Genomic DNA, 24,752 nt, shown 5'->3' with positions numbered 1-24,752 from the left:
ATCTTACTCTTTCTGAGGGCTGATCCAGAAGAGCAGAAGATGGAATATTGCATTCTCTAAACACAGCAGTAAGATTTGGCTTCCAAAGGAAAAGGTGTCATTCTGCTTGTCTTCGGGATATGGTTCAAGTAAATGAGAAAAGTGGGTTATTCTAGTCAGATGTTGAGTGATTCATATAAAATGCTCAATGCATACACACGATTCTACTGCAGTGGTTTGTTCATTTCATTTTGCATTCATTCAATAAACTTTTAAAACACTCATTGAAACCTGGGATGAAAAAATTAGACCCAGCAGAATTCCAAACTGCCTTGAATTACCCAATAGAGTTCGCTTCTCCATTGAATGCAAGAAATTGCATGAATTACCACATTTAGGCCTATATTCCTCTACAGAGCAATAAATTTATGCTACTTTGTATGGGCATAAGCTAATCACAGGAGTGAGTGTTATCCATCTGGAAGCAGTAGAAGACAGATTTTAAACATAAGAGTATACATTTTCTAGCATTAAAATGCAGAGAATCACAGGTCAAATCATGTTGGCAGGTTCTGGTATCGAGACTGACCTCTACTGATAGTTAGCAAGAAACATAATTGATATTGCAGAAATCTGAACTTAACAACAATTTAGTTGTGCCTGGAAACAGATTTCCCAAAAGGGTCTATAAATAAGAATTAGATATTGCTAACATTTTGATTCTAGTTTTGGGCAAGGCTTTAAGAGCGGTGCTAGAAAGATGACTCGTGTTTTAGGAGTATTGGTTGTTCTTTCATAGGACACAGGTGTGACTTACAGAACCAACATGGCAGCTAACAACCATCTGTGAGCAAGCTCCAGTGAATCTGATATGCTTTTGACCTTTACTGGCACTTAATGTTTGTGGTGCATAAATGCACAGACATATATGCAAGCAAAACATCCATACACATATAAAAGAAGTAAATAGTAAACAAGCTCTTATCTTAAAAATTGAGGTAGTAAATATAGTTTTAGTTTTCTGTGGTTGCAAGAATTATATTAAAAAAGCAGCAGAAAAAATGAATACAAGATTGGATAAAAGTAACTAATGCACCCCGTAGGACCAAAAATCTAATAGTGAAAGATGGACATTAAAAGAACTATATCATTTACAAAACCAAATATGAAGTTTTTAAATATATTTGGGAGCAGAAGAAAGCTGTCACCTGAAGACGCTATGTCAAGATTTTGAATTTTAAGTAAAAATTTTCAAGAATGAAAAAATTTAGTCACAATCTGTTTGGGTGCACACCTTCCTAGACCTGGATGGAGGGGGGAGGACCTTGGACATCCCAGAGGGCAGGGTACCCTGACTTCTCTTAGGACTGGAAAAGGAAGGGGGAGAGGGGAGGGAGAGGGAAATGGGAGGATGGGAGGAGATGGAAGATTTTAATAAATAAATAAATGAAAAATTTAGTCATGAGAGTCAGGGCTTACCAATCTGAGAATGTATAAAATTAACTGCAAATATTCTGAAATGAAACACGGCAAGAATGACAAGGTGAGTGTTTCAGGAGCTGTAAGCAATGATGGAGTGGGAATGATCAGAGAGCTACCATAATATTGCAATGGGGACTCTTACAGAGACCAGTGTCAAATTCCAGCTTTGCTTCTGTTGTGAAGGGAATATGATTAGTGTTTCGTGCAAAGGCAGGGCATGATGTGACTTTGTGTCCAGCGTGGCAACTGCAGCCGCTGAGAAGCAATGGAACAAGTAAGAGAGCAACTATTGTGGTTTAGTCTTAAAACATGACCATCAGAGCTCAAGTGTAAAACACTTAATCACAGTTAAGGGAACATTGAAGGTCTTTTCTCTGTTAATAGATGGGTTACTGTCTTCCGCTTTCTGAAAGGCATGAGATGGGCCTCATTGTTCTATCACATGCTGCTGCAGGGATATTTCCACCTTTACTATGATAGTCTTATATGGAATAATTATACAACCTAAAAAATATTAGATCAGATAGTGTCTTAAGAAGAGTAATATGGTATAACTCACAGAATTCCATAAATTCCTGTAGCTAAACTCCCAGTGAGATTATGGTGTGCTCAGTAAAATTATTTCAACAGTTAAAAACCCAGTTGAATGTAAGCTACATGAGGTCAATGTTTTGTTTTACTTTTTAAAAAGACTTACTTACTTTATTTTTGCATCCGTGAAAGTGTGTGTTTCTGCATGAATGGATGCTGTATTTGTGTAAGTACTCACAGAGGCCATTAGAAGGTGTGGGGCTCTGACATCACAGGCAGTTGTGAGCTGCCAGATCTGGGTGCTGGGAACTAAACGCTTGTCCACTGAAAGAGAAGTACATGCTTGTCTTGCTGGATGAGCCATCCTTTTAGCCCTGCTTACCCTTTCTAGTCTACCTTCCTGAGTGAGAAATTTCTAATGCTCAGAATATAATTAGTTAAGCAGTTTTCCAAAACTGAAGCTACATATGAAACAACCAGTCATTGTAAATCACCCATTCATCATTTTGTATCCAAAACTGGAAGAACATGGGAATATATAGAAACTGATGAAACATATATTTCTACCACAGTCATGAACACATATTATGATTCTTGGCTCATTTTCAAAATATCATTTCCCCTAAATGGCTGAACAAATATATCTGAAGTTTCTTTAGGGCTATAGAAGTCTTTTACTTGTAATTATAAAGAATCAGAAGTAACATACTTGATTGATACGATATAAGAATCCAATAAACTATGTATTTATGTATAAATTCATGAGCTAGTGGTTTTAGATCTTTTATATCTTATCTAATATTATTAATTACTTCTGAAGGAGTCTTTCATTCAATAGGTCCTTCTTACGCAAATGCTAATAACGCACAATAACATTAATGAGGAAAATGGGTATCAATGAATTTCTGGCCTGCTTCTTCACAGATTTAATCCTAGTACCAAAAGTTGATGCATACAAAGAATATGTCAGAATCCAGAGAGGGCCTGTTAGATGATTACAAATATTAACAGAAATGTCCAGTCTCTGTCAGTAATGAAGTTGTGTCTTAAGATGGTTAAATTGTATACTCCAGTAAATTTTTATCACTGGGTTCAAACCTAGGGAAGAATTACAGTTATGTGAATGTACTCAACAAATGAGTTGATTCCATTCAATATGCAAGATACACTATGATCTTAAAGGTTACTTCGTCATTGTCTTTTGATTAATTTAAATACAGTGTTGTATTCTAAATGTAAGATATTCCTGATGAGCTTATATTTGAGCAATTGCTCCCCGGATATTGGAACTATTTGAGACAGCCCTAAGAATACTATTTTCCTCTTTATCTTACCACCTTCCAACCATCACTGAGCATTCTGCCACAACCATTTTTCTCCACATCATCTTTTCTGTAAAACAGATTGATAGATAAGGCAGCTCTACAATAATGCTCCAATATGGCTTCCTTGGAAACGACTGAGAATGCCCCTGCCATGAACTGCTCCCTTTCTCTTTAAGAAAAGAAGCCCTGGAATGTTCATCATATTATCACCAAGAGAGTGCTGATAGCCCTTCTTTGATACACCCTTGGCTCTCCTATCTAATAAATAGAATTTCCGTGAACCCACTGCTCCAAGTTGTCTTCTCCCCTACATAATACTCATATATTACTAATCAGAATGCACATATTCATACATTCACAAGTGAAATATCAAAATTTAAGTTAAAACAACAAAATCTAATCAGTCTGGCACTAAGAAGGAATAAAGGACTTATTCCAAGATAATGACCACCATCCTCACTTCTCATGATAGAAATTTACCTTATGTATCACCAAAGCACAGCTTTCTTATCAATGAATGAGAGACTCCAGAGGTGGGGAAAGACTGAGGTTACACCCCAACAATCCTGTAGGCACTAGATAAGGAAGCAATGTGGCTATCACAGTATGCTCAGACTGCCCAATGCAGCGTGCCTGGAAAACTGAATGATGATGCTTCAGAACTTTGGGTATCATTTCACACTTGTAGCTCTTGCATGGTAATATCTTATCCTGTATTTCAATTCTAGTATATATCAGGAAGCTTCACTAGGGAAAAATCACTGTTACTGGTCATTAACACCTTCTGAATTTTATGTCAAACCTCCTACTTGAAATATTTTTCAAATAGCTTTACTGTTTTAATTACTTTAAAAAGAATATTTAGGTGGGAAGAATGCTCAGTGAGTAAAGATCTTGTGATGCATGGATTAGGAACCTACTTTGCATTCCCTGAACCAATACAATAGACAGACTGGATAGTGGATGTGAAGAGATGGGAGGTGAAGCAAGAAGAGTTCATAGAAAATCATGGGACAGGAAGATGGGAACACATACTGGCTTAAACAAGAGCCCTATACAAGTAAGACAGAAGACAGGAACCGTACTCAACACCGCTCTGATCTCTGCAAGTGTAGCATGACACACCTGTTCTTGTATTCACACACATGCATGAAATATTATACATGAGTTATATGCACAAATTAAAAATAAAGGGACTTTTGCTTTAAATTCATTAATATTCCCATGTATTAAGAACTTATTTGTTTTGATACAAGACCACTCCAAAATATATTAATTTTGTATAACAGACATTCTGTCCTATACAATAATAGTTCAAATATAACAATGAAAAAAACAACCATTGTAGGTGGGAGGCTGTTAGTTCGTTCCTGGCTGCTCAGCCCCAAAATAATTACACAGAAACCATATTATTTGCTGTGTTCTTTGGCCAATTGCTTAAGCATATTTCCAGCTTTCTTTTTATTCTATATTAACCCATCTCCATTAATCTGTGCATCACCATGAGGTAGTAGCCTATCGACAAAATTTCCCCAAGCTCCAGCAGAAACTTCTGTCAATAGCAGCAGTTACATGGCTTCTCACTAACTCTGCCTACTCTCTCCTCTTTGATCTGCTTGGAATCCCCGCCTTGCCCTATTCTGCTAAGCCACTGGCTGAAACGAATCTATTCATTAACCAATAAAAGCAACACATGGACAGAAGGACTTCCCACATGAAACAATCACATTTGATTAGCAATAAATTTTTAGACTTAACTCAAACTTCACAATTTTGTCAGTAATGAGCTTCATAGTAAACAAACACAGTAAGCCGTTATCTGTTTGGTTTATTTACCACCTTTTTGCCATCTTTCAGTTAGAGGTGTTTTGTCCCTCCTCAAACTTAGAACCTGGACACTTCAAAAGAACCCATGATTATAGTTTTGTCTGAAAAGAACTTGTTACTACATTGGGTTTCTCTGGAGAATTTTGATAATCGGATTTCTTTAATTACAGATAGTAGTAGACATCTAAAAAGTGATGTGTTTCACTGTGTAAATTATTTCGGGAGGACACAATTTAATGTTACTGATTTTTTTAAATTATTTTTTTACTCCAAATTTTTCTAATTTGTAATGAATAAAAGTTGGTTGGCATCCATCAGTGACTTACTTACGGTGTCTGTGGCTATGATTTAACACTCTTACCAACAATAAATGAAAATAAGATGGGAATGGAATGGCTTGTTTCATGTTAAAACTCTAGGTCACATTCTTTCAAGGCAGAGTCAGGATAGGAACTCAAAACAGGAACTTGGAGACAGGATTTGAAGCAAATACTACAGAGGAACTCCTTTTACTGATTTGCTTTTTGTGTCTTGTTCAGTTTGCATCTTAAATACCCAACAGCCACTTGCCCAGGAGGGGCACCTCCCACAGTGGCCTGGGCCCTCCAACACTGATCATTTATCAAGAAAACACTCTAAAAGCATGTTTTAAAACAATTTTATGCCTGGGCAGTGGTGGAGCTGTTCTTTAATCCAAGCACTGGGGAGGCAGAGGCAGGTGGATCTCTTTGAGTTCAAGGCCAGCTTGATCTATAAGAGCTAGTTCCAGGATAGGCTCCAAAGCTGCAGAGAAACCCTGTCTCAGAAAAAAATAAAATAAAATAAAAACAATTTTATGTAGACATTTACATAAAGGTTCTTCTCAGACAATGTCTACTTTTGTGTCAAATTCCAGCCAGTGGAATTAATATTTGATTGCATTGTTGCTTAACTTTTGTCCATTAGTCTAAAATAAATTAATAATTCTTGTGTGAATGTTTTGTTACCCCGACTCATTTTTTTAACAAGTCATACTAATTATTTGACACCTTTATTAATTAACCCAACCAGTCATACTAATTATTTGACACCTTTATTAATTAACCCAACCAATACTTTCGTTTTCATATACATAAAATACTGGATGAAGTTTAAAGGGTATTTTATCTATAAGGTAACAGCCTCTAGCATTATGGAAATATGCAATTTATTATAGGAAATATACTTAATATTGAATTATATTGCAGGTAAAGTTTAAAATAAGGTAATAGAGAACAAGAACAAAACCTTATACATTTCTTTTTGTCCTGAGGAGTCTAGACAGTGTTGAATCAGGGATTCTAATGGAGCCAGCAGCTGGAACCACAGAGGAAATCCCTAGAGAAGTGAGCAATTGACATTTCCTGAATGTGATGCACATATATGGTCCTGTCCATGGTTCAGTCACAGCTGCAGCAACCTTTCATTTGTATTTTAATAAGTAAAGCTTGCCTGAAGTTCAGAAAATAAAACAGCCACCCTGATCAACCTTAGAGATGAGGCAATGGTGACACACACTTTTAATCCCGCTAGCCACACTAGTTTGCCAAAGAAACCAGGCAGTACTGATGCATGCCTTTAACACCAGCACTATAGAGAACTATAAAATGGGAGGAGACAGTTCTCAAGACACAGACTCATTCTGAGATTCCTGGAGGCAGGATCGCCATTTAGGACTGAGGTAGAGGTAAGAGCCAGTGGTTGTCTGTTTGGCTTTTCTTCCTTCAGGTTGAACCCCAATTTTTGTCTATGGGATTTTATTAATTGTGCTACACACAGACAACTGAACATGACATAATTCAGGATTATCTCCCATGTGTATTGATGGAAACTGGTCAGTTCCAGTTCACTGTAAAATCCAAATATTTTGGTGAACATATTTAAGATTTAAGGATGGACAAAATGGCAGTTTTGAGAAGTGTTAAGTAAAAGTGAAACCACACTATAAGTTGAAGAGATTAATAGTATGATAAGAGATTAATAGTATGAATACCCTGTGGTGGTAAATGAGACAAATTCTGATGAAATTATACTGCCTCTACTGCCTCAAATGTAATGCTTTTCTCATATTTTCTCTGTGATGTGGTCTTGTTACTCCCCCATAAAAACATAAAGCCCAATTGCTCTTCCTCAGACTTTGAGCTGTCTTTAGTAACCCATTTACACCAAAATTAAAAAATAATTTATGCCATATAATTCTAAGTCTTGATCAAAGGTAGCCTTAAAGAATCTGATCTGATGTAACAACCTTTTTACTCTATGGATGTTTACTTTTGGCACTCAAGTTATCATGGGAAGATTCTAGAGTAACAGTGTTGGCTGAATAAAGATTTCAAATTTTCCCATTTGATGTAAATAAAGAAACCTTTTTGAAATGGTGTTTTAGTGCCTATCAGTTTAAACACCAGTAACACACTGCACTGAAATCAACCCGCTATCTCATCTTTTGAATCTTCCAAACCATACCACAAATATTCTCAAATAGTGAAAGACGAGTTAAGTTTTGTGACCATCAAGATTTCCAGTCCACAGAATTAAGGAAGATGATAAAAATATTAAATTGTCTCAGGGTGTCTTTGCATGGTGCCATAGTATTTGGAATGAGCAGTTATGAGATGATTTATTGTCCAAGTTTATATTTTATCTTCACCTGACATTCATGAAGATTAAAAAACAAACATTGTCTGATAGGTACCTAAAAGTGAAAATCATATATTAGTGATAAATCCAGCATATTGGAAGCTGGTGTCTCCCTTTGAGAGAATAGTCATCATATCTAGTTCTGATCTTTCTTGACCATGGAAGACTGAGCTTAATTTGTTACTCCTTATGTATTAACACTTGCTTGTTTTTGGCCAGTATGTTCTAATGAATTAAAATGAGCAAAATGACAGGGAAGGATTCAGTGAGTCTTTCTCATGATTTCCTTTTCCTTGGGTGCTGAGTCTGGAATTAGTTATTATTACTGAATCTTGACTTGACTGACAGCGGCCCTGGAGAGTCATTCAACATACCGAGGACTTGTTATAAACAAAAAATTAACTATTATGCATTGACTGGCCAAGTCTGGGGGATGTTGTCACCACAGATTAGTCTTCTATGCTGTGACTTGTCATACAGGGAATGCAGAAGGAGGACTTATTTTCCATAACAAGTGAGTTAGAACCATATTTGTTGTTTTGTTTTCTTTTAATTGCATGGAAATTGGCTCCTGGGTGAAACCACCAATGAATTCCCTGGCAATTGCTCCTTTCAGCTTTTCTGTTATAAAATAGTTCACAATATTTATTTAAAAGTTCCAATACAGTAAAAATATATTCCAAACATTACTTAGATGACATTGAATGTAATATGAGGCAAATAGAGATGTTGACACAGGAATAAACACAGTATTTTTAAAGAATGCACAAAATTCCAGGGCGGTCATTATCGATGAACGTGATTGCAATATTGCATTATAAAATGCATGCCATAAAATGTTGAAGTACAATGTCATGTTTGTGAAGGATGTCTCGACCCTCTAGGAATGTGACTATGAAAAGTGAAAAAGAAAACAAATCAAACATAGGACAAATGGGTCACCTCTGATCATGAGAAGGCTTTTCTATGCTGAGTTATGGTGTGACCGTATCAAAGTGTGTAAATGGGTGGCAGACAGGAACTCAGTTGGACTACAACTCAAAACACAGAGAGTAGAGTTGAAGTAAGAATATTAGCTTTCTTTCTCATTGAAATAACCAACACATGACAAAAATGAGCTTACAGGTGAAAGATTTTATGCTGCAAAAAGATGTTTTCCTAATGAGTGGTCAGGACCACACTCATCTGTTTGTGGTAGGGAAAATATTTCGGATGTGGTTGGTGTTGCACTGGTTTGGAAAATTGGTGGGCGATTTGCTCGGTATCCACTAATACGGATGATTTTTCTCTTGTGGATCAGGTGTTAAGTACAATTAGAGAGCAGTTTGTTTGTTTGTTTGTTTTTTCTTTTTGTTTTTGTTTTTTTTTTTTTTTTAGAAAGGAAAGACAGATTTACATGGGTCTCCAAATTGAGGGTTTGAGGTACAGTCATTAATGGCAAGGAAGTCTTGGCAACAGAAGGAGCCTTAGAGAACTGCTGCCATTACATCAACAGTCAGGAAACAGAGATGAGTGACAGGGCTTGCCTCTCTTTCCCATTTTATTTAGTACTGTAACCTAGAACACTACAATTCACTGTCTGGGCAGGGATTACTTCTCTTTATCTCACTTAGGTAATTTTTCATAGACATGCCTGGAGGTTGTTTTTGCTTTTGTTTCTGTTTTTCTAGTAGGTGATTCCATATCTTATTAAATTGCAGTCAACAGTAACTGTTTCATAAATTCAGAAATTTTGTTTGAATGCTCTATCTATTTATAGAAAATTTAAAGACAAATGACATCAAATAGAACTTCATTTTGTCAGGAGAGGGTTGGGGTATGGATTCATTTGAACAAGAGAACTATGGTAAAATGTTATATTTAAGAATAAAGTCACAGAAAAAAAACAATAGTTATATTTCCAGCATTGTCAAACCGACAAACATTTGAGTCCTGAAGAAAGGAAAACCTAAAATTAAGAAAACAAGATGTAGAGAAACATTTTTAGGTGTTCTTGAAAAAAATGTAACAATTTCTATCAGAAAGGTTTTTTCAGTTTGAGAAAAATGGGGAAATTGAAGGGAAGTTTTGTTTTGGATCTATGTTTGTGGATGATGCTGCAGCTCTGTGGTGAAGAAAGGTTATTGAAGTAGGAATCTCACCTCGTTGGTAGTCAAGGAGCGTGAGACTGTGAACAATAGGCTGGGGAAGACACATGTCTTTCTAGATGGAACCTGCTTCCTCCAGTGAGGTCACACTTCTTCCCATTCCCTCCTAATTCTGTCATACTATAAATCAACCAAGAAATTAGACAACTTGATCTGTTGATTATATCAGAGCCCTCGGGATCTGTTAGTTTCCCAAAAGTCTATCCACTGGCAGCAAGTCTTGAACACGAGACTCATGAACTTTCAATCATATAGTATCCAAATTATCATGGAATTCTTAAGACTAATAAACTCTCATGATGTTTCTTTGATTACTCTCCACTCACTCTTCTAAATTATTTATCATTTAGTTTTTTATATTTTTTGTTTTTTTCTGCTTACTATTCTGTATTAGATGAGGTTCTCTGGAGAGACAGATGAATAGACTATATAATGAAATAGATGAAGAAGATTTTATTAGGGGAATCAAATCAGGCATTTAGGGATACTACTATGTTCCATATAGATCATCTAAAAGTTTGAGAACCTCAGGTAATAATTGCCTGCATCCATCCAAATCTAAGGCCTCAAAACACAAAAAGCCAAAGAAGTATTTTTCCATATAAGGCAAAAAGAAAAGTCCTTAAATCTCAGAAGGTTGAATAAATTCTCAGGTCCTGCAGTTCTAAGTCCAGAATTAAGCGAAGGATAGACTGACCTCAGAAATGATAGGTAGAGAGATAGATGTCATATCTTTACAGGGTACATGCTGTAGTATTTTTGTAGTGTCCAATATATACCAAGAAATTGTACGAATTTAAACAGTGAGTATTCATAGTCCTTGCATTAAGAGCATATAGTTTTTTAGAATATGTTATGTTTTAACATGCAGTTTAACAATTTTTAATAATAAACATATCATCATATTTTGAACTATAAGCATTTTTCTGAGTCCCTTATTACTTGTTACCTGAGGAGTATATGCTGAAGAAAAGAAAGGAAACAGAAGGCTTTGCCTGGATTTCCTGTGTGCCCTGAACATGCTCTGTGTCAGGTAGATAAGGCTTTTGCCACTGAAGAGTTAGGTTTGTACTGCCTAAGAGAGCATATTTTTCTTTTATCTTATCTTAGAATATGTTCTTCTAAGGAAATGGCATTTTTATCTTCATTTTTATCTCACAAAGTTGTTAACGTACAATATCATTGAACAATCAACAAGTGACTGTACTAGGCACAATCTGTAGACTGGCGAGTTATCATCTATAAAGTAAATTCACATTCGTTCATAAACCTGAGAGACTGAAGGCCATTTTTAAATGTTTCTGTTTTAAAATATTGTTAGATAATTTACTTAAGAATTATTTGTCTTGGAAGATGGATTTAGTTGAGAATTTTGATTTAAAATATTTCAAAATGAAATATAAAGTCATTCTTTGCATAGGCGTCAGTCTGGAATCATCACAGGTCCAAGAGACAATTGTGTTAAACTTCATTTTTAATGCTTTGATTTATTAACTCTGTATTCATGATAAATAATTTAAAAGGTCCTTAGTTTTTATTTTAAGTAGTAAAGAATAAAAATTGAAAACTGAGAAAAATAAAAAAAAAACTAACTTCTTTTCCTACGCATATTAAATATTAAAAATACAACAAAGCCTGAAAATTTTGGATACCGTATCAGCGGCAAGTTTCATCTCTGTTAGCGCTTTTCTCTATTATTATTAAATAATTACAAACAACATTTTTTAATTAGAAACAATTTACTTATTTTCAGTTTGACCATTCTGACACTAAGTCAACAAGTCTCTCAGTGTTTTAAAACAGAGTAAAAACATTTGATCCCGAATTTCCTGAGAAACCGCCATACTGCCTTCCAAAGTGGTTGCACAAGTTTGCATTCCCACCAGCAATGGATGAGAGTACCCCTTTCTCCACAACCTCTCCAACAAAGGCTATCATTGGTATTTTTGATTTTAGCCATTCTGACAGGTGTAAGATGGTATCTTAAAGTTGTCTTGATTTGCATTTCCCTGATCGCTAAGGAAGTTGAGCATGACCTTAAGTGTCTTTTGGCCATTTGAAGTTCTTCTGTTGAGAATTCTCTGTTCAGCTCAATGCCCCATTTTATAATTGGGTTGATTAGCCTTTTACGGTCTAGTTTCCTGAGTTCTTTATATATTTTGGAGATCAGACCTTTGTCAGTTGCGGGGTTGGTGAAGATCTTCTCCCAGTTGGTGGGTTGCCTTTGTGTCTTAGTGACAGTGTCCTTTGCTTTACAGAAGCTTCTCAGTCTCAGGAGGTCCCATTTATTCAATGAGGTCCTTAATGTCTGTGCTGCTGGGGTTATACGTAAGAAGTGGTCTCCTGTGCCCATGTGTTGTAGAGTACTTCCCACTTTCTCTTCTATCAGGTTTACTGTGTTCATACTGATATTGAGGTCTTTAATCCATTTGGACTTGAGTTTTGTGCATGGTGATAGATATGGATCTATTTTCATTCTTCTACAGGTTGACATCCAGTTTTGCCAGCACAGGAAGGCAGTATGGCGGTTTCTCAGGAAATTCGGGATCAACTTACCCCTGGACCCAGCAATACCACTCTTGGGAATATACCCAAGAGAGGCCTTATCATACAACAAAAGTATATGCTCTACAATGTTCATAGCAGCATTGTTTGTGATAGCCAGAACCTGGAAACAACCTAGATGCCCTTCAATGGAAGAATGGATGAAGAAAGTATGGAATTTATACATATTAGAGTACTACTCAGCAATAAAAAACAAGGACTTCATGAATTTTGCATACAAATGGATGGAAATAGAAAACACTATCCTGAGTGAGGTAAGCCAGACCCAAAAAGAGGAACATGGGATGTACTCACTCATATTTGGTTTCTAGCCATAAACCAAGGACATTGAGCTTATAATTAGTGATCCTAGAGAAGCTAAATAAGGAGAACCCAAAGAAAAACATATAGGCATCCTCCTGAATATTAACCTTCAGCAAGCGACGAAAGGAGACAGAGACAGAGACCTAAATTGGAGCACAGGACTGAAATCTCAAGGTCCAAATCAGGAGCAGAAAGAGAGAGAGCACGAGCATGGAACTCAGGACCGCGAGGGGTGCACCCACACATTGAGACAATGGGGATGTTCTATTGGGAACTCACCAAGGCCAGCTGGCCTGGGTCTGGAAAAGCCTGGGATAAAACCGGACTCTCTGAACATAGTGGACAATGAGGACTACTGAGAACTCAAGAACAATGGCAATGGGTTTCTGATCCTACTGCACGCACTGGCTTTGTGGGAGCCTAGGCAGTTTGGATGCTCAACTTACTAGACCTGGATGGAGGTGGGGGTTCCTTGGACTTCCCACAGGACAGGGAACCCTGATTGCTTTTCGGGCTGTGGGGGAGACTTAATTGGGGGAGGGGGAGGGAAATGGGAGGCGGTGGCGGGGAAGAGACAGAAATCTTTAATAAATAAATAAATTTAAAAAAAAAAAAAAAAAACATTTGAAAGATACAAAGAGCATACAGCTCTTCAATGAGAAAAATAAATATGAGTTCAATCCAAAGACTATGACATCTCTGAAGTCACACCAAGGAACATTCATTTAGTTCTTTTTTTTTAAAAAGAAGATTCTAATAAATTTATGAACACTTTTGAAATTAATTTTTAAAAAATAAAAAGTTGCTAATCACATTGTCATATGTTTTGTAATATTTTTCTGCTGCCTTTTGACAATGAGAAAAACATAGCCTCCAAATAAGACACTGTTTTTTTGAAAACATATTTTATTCATTATATATGCACATGTTATTATATATATATACATATTTGTGTACATATGTGTGTATGTCTGTGCACATGTATGCACACAGACACACACATACACACACGTAAATTTATAAATACAGTCAGCTCCGTTCCTATAAAGCTATTTGTATGTATATTTAAGACATGGCCACATTCTATTAGATACCAAACTGTGTGGGACTCTTCCCTGGAGAAAACTATTCTTCCCACTCTCGGTATTGCTTAGTTGCTTATAGCTCTTTGTGTAGGCTTGAGACCTCCGTCCTAACACCCTTCCGTGTTAGCATATCTACTGATATCCTTGCTGTTCAGGTCTTGTTTAGGCAGCCATGTTGATGAGAGCTCCTGGGTATAGTTTCTCTGATATTTCTAGGAAACAAAATTTCACAGCATACTTATTGTTCATCTAAGTTTTATATTCTTTGCATATTCCTTCCATTATATTCTCTGTACCTTAGAGGCAAGAATGTTATAGTTGCATTGATTGTGTTTGAAACCATTCAATCTTTTGTTCTTTGCATTTTGGTCACTTCTGGTGTTCTGAAACGGTCTCTGTCTGTGGCAAACAGATTTTTATTTGATAAGGGGCAAGAATAATATTTATCTGTAGATATAAAGGTAAATATTTAGAAGGTAGTTGGGGATTATGCTAGTTCTTAAAGTAGTTGTTGCAGATTCTCCTCCAAAATGCACAACTTCTTTAGCCCCAGACAGTTGCTCAACTGTACAGTATCAGGCATGATTTCCCATTTACTGAGTAACCTTAAGTCCAGTGTGATGGAGGAAGGTCATTGGTTAATAAAGGAACTGCCTTGGCCCATTTTATTGGTTAGAACATAGGTAGGTGGAGTAAACAGAACAGAGTGCTGGGAGGAAGAGGAAGTGAGCTCAGACTCCACAGCTCTCCTCTCCGGAGCAGAAGCCTCAGAGAGACGCCATGCCCCAGCTCCAACCCAGGATGGACTTAGGCTAGAATCTTCCCGGTAAGACTAGTGCTCACAGATTATTAGAGATGGGTTGATCGGGATATCAGAATTAGCCAGTAAGGGCTAGAGCTAAAGGGCCAAGCAGTGATTAAAAGAATACAGTGTCTGTGTAATTATTTCGGGGCATAAGCTAGCCGAGCAGGCGGCCGGGGTGCTGGGAACGCAGCCCTGCCACCCTTATTACTACACCAGTGAGAGAGTTGTTGGTTACCAGCAAGCTATGTATGTCACTATTCCACCTTAGGGATATTTTGCCGTGATGGCCATTGTTGTGGTAGGAGTATTGCTGTTTCCTTCCCATGAAAGTTTAAAGGGCACCTTCTGGTACCAAGAATGCTAGTCTTTAGAGAAGTAGCTTTTAGATAGCAGCCAGCTCAAATCCTCCGTGTTCTGTCTGTGCACGTTGTCTTCAACAACAGGAACTTAATCTTCATCTATAATCATCAACCTGTATTTCAGGTATCACTTGGACAACACTGAACAAGAACTCAAAAAGAAGTCTTATCATGCCTGGTGTTTGGGTCTTCATTAGGGTGTGTCTGGGAGCATTGCCAGGCCTGGTGAGAATATCCCTGAGCCCACATGTTCAAATGGATACAGCGACTTATATATAATATTAAGTCCGTAGACAGTAATAAGATTTCTTATGATTTTTCAGGCATCGGATACAGCAACTTATATATAATATTAAGTCCGTAGACCGTAATAAGATTTCTTATGATTTTTCAGGCATCGTCTCTGTGATTTGCCCTGCTCCCCACTTCTTCTATATGGATACCCCTTCTCCTCCCTAATTAGGTGCTCCTATCTTTCCCTTTCACTCCTTTAAATAACTCTTTCTTCTGGATATTCCTTAAGTGTTAAATGATAGTTGCTAATGAATTGTTAAATAAACATGTGTCATAACCATCAGAAAAACCCTGACTATTACTTACAGAGTCTTCAGGGAAAATATAATCATAAAAACCATTGTGTCTGATAAATATATCGTTTAGGTTCTTCCCAGTCAACAATCACAGTCTACTACATGTTAGCATATTTTCAATCAATATAAATTAAAAATAGTTTATTCTAAATGATAAAAAAGCAGAATGGTTATTATGCTCAAGCATTGTTAAGTAATCAACATAGGCAATGTGGTGAGGACCTTTCTCTTTTAAAGGAAATGTGTATAGTCATGTTGTGTATATATATATATATATATATATATATATATATATATATATATATGTATATATATACATATATATATGTATATATATATTCTGTTTATATTTAAGCTCAGAAACCGCATTTTAATATTGAATTGCTAAGTGAAAATTACATGTAGCAGGCACTTCAATTTGGAACTTATATGTACTTGAGTATGTTCAGACTATTCTGTTTGAATCATCTCTGGGATTAACAATCAGAATGTTTCAAAGTTTCATTCTGTCGGATTGCTAATTGATGTGCAACTGAAACAGTAGGCCTCGTGTACAATAACCATTTTTAATATAAAAATGATGTTGATGTGGCAGCAATCATCCTATCTCCAAAACAAAGCTCTCAACCTGCAGAGTTTTTAGGGGAAAATACGGTGTGTGCTATGTACCATAATGCTGAGATTATAATCTACCTGTAGTCCTTAAAGTAGTTACTAAACAATAGACTTTTCAGGCTCATCAGTAAGCAACATTTCTAGGATATTTTATGTGAATACTGTTCATTAAGTTTGTATATATTTTAATAAGCAAGATGGAATAAAATCCTCAATACTGTTATGTTTCAAATAAAAAAGACTTTGTTTATGAAAATTGGAGAAAGATATGTCAGTAAGCATTAGATCTATGGAACTGCCGAATGAGCAGTTGTATCTTTTTGCAGTCAAAAGAACACATCCCATGTTTGGGGAGAACCTCAGTAAACAAGCAAGTGGTAAAAGAATAAGCCTCAATATTTTCTTTAATCATTAGGTAATAAAGAAATAGAACAATTATCATCACCTTGAAACAATATTTCAACTTTTTTTTAAGTTTTAGAGAAAGTTAATTTTAAGGAGACGGGCTTCAAATAAGCACGTGGCGCACATTTCCACTTCTATTATCTCTGGATTATTATTTTATTTGTCTCTGTGTAACACAAAAAAGTGCTAAAATCTCATAAAAGAAATTTTGCTAGCATATAAGGATTATCTCCAACTACTAAAATAAAAAAAGCAAAAATGTGGAAGTATTTAAAGCGATTGTGAAATTTTATCTCAGCTACTGAAGATATTTTAACTAGCAAGATTCCATTGATCTTCTACAAAGCTTTGTCAACGAAAGCTTTTTTCTTCAAATTGATTCTCCATTTTCTCTTCTCATTTCCTCAACAATGCACAGCAGGAATCTCTGTCTACAGATGGAAAACAGGATCTAGCTCTAGGCATATGGATAAAACAAAGAAGCCTCGATTAAAGGGGAGAAAAAGACTGCTGTTCCTATTTGAACTTAAAATTATTGATCTTGTCAATCAGTTACAAACACTGAGCTCCATTTAATTCGGTAATGAGCGTTAATGGTATAGGAACATGGCTGACCATTTTAAAAGGAAAAAGAAAAATCTGCAGGATAATAGTATATTGCTATTTTTTTCTATGGCCCAATGTCTGTTAGAGTGTGTTCTATTTCACAGATATGAAGTCAGTCTTGAGTTTCTTAGAATTGACAGGGCTCGGTGTAGAACTCAAACTACTCATGTGTATTAGGAGGGGACAACTTCAGTATGGATTTTTCAAGTCTTTTCTATTTCCTTTAGATAAAGAGAAGAGCATTTGAATTAGATAAAAGCTTTAAAAAAATGAGAAGAAAAGTGATCAAAGATACTAAGTGGCTGAGAGAAGATGATTTTTTTGTAGCATTACTTAATATAGACAAGTCAAAGAACTGAACAAGGTGTAGGCATCACGGTCATTATTACTTGCTCTGCAGAAGAAATACAGATGCTATTGGGTGCTCCCAACACTCTGCACCTGCCTCTCACCTTCACCGACATCCATGCCCTGGAGCTCATCAGAAATTCAGACTCTGCCAAGCCTTTCCTTCAGTCACTGGAAGCATTTTGTTATTTTCTTTTTAGCAGGCTAGTAGCATTTGAAACTTTATTGTAAGCAAAAAGGAACCTCGTCTGACTGAAGATGATATGTATCATTCCTACAGGCAGAGCATGCATGAAGTCCCCAGTGGGTACTCTTCTGTGCTTTTCCATAAAGTCTGGATGTGAAATTCTGAATCTGTTTAATGTAGGAGCCAACCATGATAAGCTAAATAGAAACAGACCACCCAAAGGAAGTTCTTTACTTCCAACCATTATCACCTGCCAGAGTAGGACTCAGACATAGATAAGTTTAATGGAGGCCTGAGTCTCAGTAGTTTAACCTGAAGCAATACCTGGTTGCAGGAAGAACCACAAACTGAGATTACCTGAGCACCACCCAAGAACAGAGCATCCAAAGGAAATGCCTGACGTTCCAACCGCTGTAGATAGGACCACCTGTCAGCACAGACGCCCCTAGACCAATGTCAGCCAGTCGGGTCCTGAAACTTAGAAACCCCTCAACCACACCTTTACTACTATAAAAACCCAACTCTAACTGAGATTGGAGCTCTCCAATCACTCCAATACGTTGGACATGTGGAGAGACACACTTTGCAAACTTGCATAAAATAAAGGCTCTTTGTTTTTATGTATGAGACTTGGTCTCTTTTCTGGTTTTTGGGGGACTTCGTGGATCTGGGCATAACATTTAACCTCAGGGTGTGTGTGGTCATCACCAGCAAAGCTACATCAGTCACCTGAGGCTTTCCAACCAAACTGCAGTTCATGCTTCAGACACTTCTTCTCAACTGTCACCTCACAATGAAGTCACTCCTAACCTTCCTTACTTTTACTTAATGTAATATGCTGATGATTTGTGCTAATGAAGGGACATGGAAAAACAGAAATATCCCATCAGAACATAGTTGATTCTATATTTTACTTATCTAAACTATGAAACTGTGAAACTTGCCAGCATCATTCATCATCATAAAATGTTTTGGCCCAGAAAGTTTAAAATTTCAATTTCAAGATTGTATCTGGAAAGCATCATACTTAATATAGGCTTTTTATTTTTCCCAGTGTCAATTCAAAAGTAATTTATGTTGCTGTCTCACTTTATGAATGAAGGTAAAATGCAAAATCAGTTCATTGTATAAGTCCCTTATGATTATCCATCAGCCTGTATCGGGGGGAAGTAATATGTTACATAGAAAATTAAATTAAATAAATATTTTAGCATTAAGAAAATCTAAGTTGAAGCTAAAATCATCAGAAAAGGTTAGTAAGCTTGGTTTTATAGCATTAAGTAAAAGAACATCTCATAAATAATTTTGAACTTAGTTTCTACAATCTTCTTCAAGAAATGATGTGCAAAATCCAAGAACAAAAATATTTTCATTGAGGTTAATCTAAAAAATATTCATATGCTAAATTCTAATTGTATGTCGTTTGTTTAATACAACAAAATTAGTGTTTTGCTGGAGAAAATCTCAGCATTTTTATTATAATCGAGAAAAGATATAGGCCTTTGGAAAACTTTGGCTTGAGCGAGTAAGTTGAATAATTTTTAAAAAGAAGATATTCTCTTCTCTTTTTTCTCTTAGATAAGTTTTATTTTCATGAATCCTAAATGCCTTCTCATTAGTAACACTCCTAAGAATAGTAATTGTACATGTTCATTTAAATAGCTCTAAATTTTTGGGTCAAAAGAAACACATATACATATGTCTCATAGCCATTTAAAATAAGGAATATGTTTTAAAGCTCTTGAAGTATTAGTATCCATAGTTAATCCTACATGCATGGCCTTGAACTATCAGGTATTTACATAAGCATAGTAGAAATATGCAATGTTATAAAGAAGAAAATACCAGGGAAGAAAAATTGCAAAGTCCAGAAAATATAGATACCTTTAGATGGATGTAGAAGTTTAATAATAAAAGCAAGACTGTTATTAGAAAGAAGAGAACTACACAGAACACAGAAAACTAGAATAAACAAAATTTAAATAAATAAAATATTAAATTAAGAAGCAAAACTAGAGCTGGAAAACATATTAAATTGAAACAAGAATGAGAATTTGAATATACAAAATGTGGTTTGCACTGTGTCAAAAATTATTGCTGATTCTTCACAATGTCCAATGAGGGTAGACATATTTATCAGTGAGAACTCTGAAGGCACATGGACAATTTATTTTTTCTGAACTGTGAAAGAAAGTAGTAGCCAAAAGGAAAAAAAAAAACATCACACCAAGGGCAAAATTGAAAGATTAGCAAGAACCTGTAAAAAAACGCATCATAATGGCTCTACCACAGGATGAGACAAGTCATTCCAAGAGCACTAAGGGCAATTTAAGTATAATTTCAAAGAGAGACATAGCAAAAGATAGCCTGCTTCCTCGGCCAGATGGTGTAACATTAGCAGATGACATTGGAAGGACTGAGTGACTATTTTGCTTCTGTTTTCTCAATCAGGATAAAAATGATATTCAAACTGGGAAGGTAGGACAAACAAGGAAATCCAACACTGACAAGCAAGAGATAGTAAGAAAGCACTTAGCTGCTCAATGAGCTCACATTACCAGACAGAGATGCATTACCTCCCCCAGGACTGACATCGTGTGTCACTGGATGTCAGTGTCTGACTCACTGAGCCAATGTGTCTATTCTTCTCTGTGGCAGCAGTGGCTCTCCAGCCCAGGCCCGCATCTTTTCCTTTTAGAACTATTCTTAAGGCCTTTATCTACCCTTCTTTTATCCACCCTTCCTGGCTCTGCCTCTCTTTTCCTTAAGATTAGTCTCCACACAACTTTTGTGATGAACTTTCCAGAAAAACCATATTCATAGCCATCTACTTCTTACATGTTTCTCTGGATGTTTTAAATGGGCCTCTTCATTTCAGCATCAGTGCGGCTCCTCTAACATCTTTTCTTAGCATTTAATTTCATATCATAAAGTATCTGACCTAACTGAGCTGCTCCTCTGTGCAGTGGCCCCCTGTGTTCCTGTGCATTGCAGCATTCTATGTTTGCTGACTTTCATGAGCTTGGACGCTTCTGATAATATGTTTGCGGTAATTCTCTTGAGTACTTTGTTCTTTGTATCAAAATTTGTAGCAAAATTTCGTATACTATGAATCTTCCTTTTTGAGAAATCTCAAAGTAATTGAGTATGGTTTATGTATATTCAAATCGTGTGGCCAAATATTCTCCTGAGTTAAATGTAACTTTTATTAAACAACTCAGTATAAATACAAAATTTTTAATATTCTTGATTTGTAAGATTATATGTAATATTTTAAAAATAAGGTTTGTTTTAATTAAAACCATAAATATTGCATAGATTTCAGAAGGTAAGAATTATCTTCTTGTTTACCTCTGTTTTGCCTGTATACTAGTCCCTGTAACCAGGGGGGAATCAACCCTGCTCATGTCTCTCGGTGTGCATGCATATTTCTGTATATGTGTTTAAGTTCACCTATCAACTTATGCGATTCGCCTCATTCTTTTTTAAATGACAAACTATTTCTTAGAGATGATCACAGCATAGAACAGGAACAGAATGGATATGAGCAAAGGGAAGATTGTTCTTCACACAGCGAACCTAATTCTGCTGTGTCAAATTTATCATGATGCTTACCTGTAAGCAGGTGATGCTGTGGGCTGCTTAAATCAGTCTGTTCTTAGCCAGTTCCAGCTTTCTTGAAGGTTTCACAATGTAAGTTTCTTTCTTTGCTGAGACTGACTCTAGCATTTCAGGGACATTTAAATATGTTTTCCACTAACTTTAGAACTAAGTGTGAAGAAGCATGGAATTCCAATATGCAAGACCTCCTAAAGAGAGAGCAATCTTCTGCCAATTCGTGACTGCATTTGCATCCTGACTTTTCAGGCATGCCTGAAATTGCATTCTGAGTGGGAAAAAAAACCATAGAACTAAATTAATTGTGGTGATTATATATATATATATATATATATATATATATATATATATATATATGAATGAGTGAACATCCACCAATAGAAGTATCTCTAAATGTGCTTTTGTCTTTCATTTCCATATGTTTTCAGGCAAAAAACCAAAGCAAAATAAAAAAATAACTTACTGAAAAAACATCTATTAAATAGATACATGTGCTGATGAGGCTAACACCAAAAGAACTGTCGTTTGAAATTATCCTGCCAAGGCGTAAAAATGAAAACAACAAGAACACCACAGAAATCGAGGTTCATAAGCGGCTCAGGAGGGCAGCGTTCAGGAATGCTGGCAGCTGCTTTTCTGCCCAGTCATCAGCATGTGATCCATTGTCGATTACAGTGATATTGGTGTCTAGCCTGTGAGTGGTCTGCCCAGTCATCCACATGTGATCCACTGTGAATTACATTGACTTTACTGTCTGGTCTGCAAGTGGTACTGATTTCACACTGTGCAGGAAGTAGACTCTACTGGAAGGCGACCTCTGCTCCACTCACCCCATTTGAGCAGGAGCATTTACAAATTGAAAGATCACAGAAGCTCGATCAAAGAGAAATAGCAGAAATGAATGGGTATATGTTTCCTCAGATGGGAAGAGACAAATGTACAAATAATTCACAGGTCTCTGAACTTGAAATTCTGTCTTTAATGCAAAATGTGATGCTCTCTGAGGTGGTCTGGATTAGTGGATGCAAACTACAGCCATAAACTTAGCTCACTACACAGAACATTAATACAGAAGTCAGCTGTAATGGAAAAGGAAACAAAAAATTAAAGACATTGTGTAAAACAGTAAGTTTTCATCTTACAAGAGGTGACCACATCATCCATAGTGATAGTTCATTGCCAACTTGAGTAAACTTAGAATTATGGAGAAGCATCTCTGAGTTTTTCTATTAGAGTTCTTCCAGGGATTCACTGAGAAAGGCAGATAGATCCTCTGGGAATTGAGTGTCACCATCCCTATCAGTTGGTTTCCTATACTGAATAAAAATGAAAAGGCAAAAGATGTACCAGTATTTCTCCTTCTCTAAATCCCTAGTGCTGGCACTCCATGGTGCAAGCATCATGCCCTTACTTCTCCAATACAGGCACTCTTACCACCACACCACAAGAAAGGAATGCTCAAACTGTTAGCTAAAATGAGCCCTTCTGTCAGTTGCTCTTGTTGTGTGTTAGATCACAACATTGGAAAAGTAAACACATTTTGTACTCAGAGTCTTGTATTGACTGTTAACTGATCTAAGTGACTGTCAATAATAGTAATGATTTTTTTGTAAAAATAGTGTCCTTAAAATAACTAATGTGAATAGTTCATAATATGCTTTTTATATGCTCCTTAAGTCTATGATATGAAACATTTATTTAATCATAACAACAACCTTGTCTGCTGAATCAGATTTTTATTTTCCCTAAAGCTTAGAAGTACCAAACACTTATCCCTAACTTTACATGCAAGTCATAGTAAAGCTGGCCACCTATTTCTTTGTCACTGCTTTTTTAACTTTATGATGTCCATAACTGGAGCACACATTTTATTTAAAAAAAAAAACACATCACCTTTGCACAAGTTTAGATGCCTGGCTGCCAGTGAGTGCATCTTGTCCGTTAATGAGTACCAGTGCTATTTTTGGTGGATGTTTATTAAGTGTCTGCACATCATTGGGTGTTCTAAGAATAACAGCTGCAGGTGCTCTTGAGTTAGAGACCATAACTGTTTCTGTGACCCTTAGAGTCTCATTCTGAGAGGGTATCTCCCATGTTAACTGAATTCTTTCTGTGTCTAGCCTATATGCATTGGTAGTTCAGAAAAATTCCAGAAGGAATACAGGCTACAAAGAGGTGAAGGTTTCAAATTATTCTCTGTCAATTATAAGCTACATTGCCCTTGGGCTAGATCTTAATCTACCTAGGTATAATTTTTCTCACCTACAGAAATACAAGAATAGTAACAACATTTAGAAATATAACATGGTTGAAATAATTCAGAGTTGCAGTGATGATCCCACAAGGAAACACATAGAGAAGGTTCTTAGGGCAGTAAATGAGACATGGGAAATGCTAGAGAAATGTTCGCCATTCTTGTGATGATAGAGGAGATGACATCTGCCAATGTGATGCTCTGGATACATAAGAAGCAGCCAGCATATGTGCACTCATGCACAACACAAATCATGACACTAACATCGGTGTGCTTACATTTCTGCAGTGCAGTTAACAGAATTTTAGCATCGCAATCATTTCTTAAAAGTATTGTAACCAAAATGTGTTTTTCTCAGTATTGAGTGCTATTCCATGAATTGTTAAAAATTCTCATCCTCACTGAGTTTCTTAGTGACGGCCACAGCTGCACAGCAGTCACTGACTGGCCTGGCAGCTTGAAGGTCAAGGGTTCAGTGGCTTTAGGTCCTCGGCACTTCAGCATTTAGGCCCTAGTCCAGTCAATTTAAGACTACAGAGATTTGTTCTTTCCTCTGAGACAAGACACAGCAGGCTCTTATCAAGCAGTTGTCCCCAGGGAAGAAAACTCCCTCCAGGACAAGCTAGCCAACCACATCAAAAAAGGGCAAGTGAGGGCCAGTCCCCTACGTCTCCTGAGTGAACACTTAGAGTTATGAAAAGGCCTTCAGAGTGTCATGATAAATAAGTGGAAAATAACACGGAGGAGGGTGTGTGGGATGATTTAGCAGACAGCTGGGCCACTGTGGTTGGTCGTCAGAATCTTGAGTGGTTTCTTAAACCTTCTGGCCAGAACAGCAAAGAATTTAGAGAAAAGACAATAGCCTTGGAAAGGTCGTTTTCTCAGATATATCCTGGCAGTGTCAAGGATTTCGGACATGGAGATTTTGTTGTCCGTTTGTATGCAAGGAAGATAGACAAAAGCCCAGGTCTCTTTCTCTTACAAAACACCCAAAACGTTTAATGAAAACTAGCAGAAGATTCAGCATTTAAGATATTACTCTGCTCTTTATATTTGTTTTTTT

This window comes from Microtus pennsylvanicus, chromosome 7, assembly GCF_037038515.1.
Source record: "Microtus pennsylvanicus isolate mMicPen1 chromosome 7, mMicPen1.hap1, whole genome shotgun sequence".
Taxonomy (NCBI): domain Eukaryota; kingdom Metazoa; phylum Chordata; class Mammalia; order Rodentia; family Cricetidae; genus Microtus; species Microtus pennsylvanicus.
Note: the sequence above shows the minus strand (reverse complement) of the source record.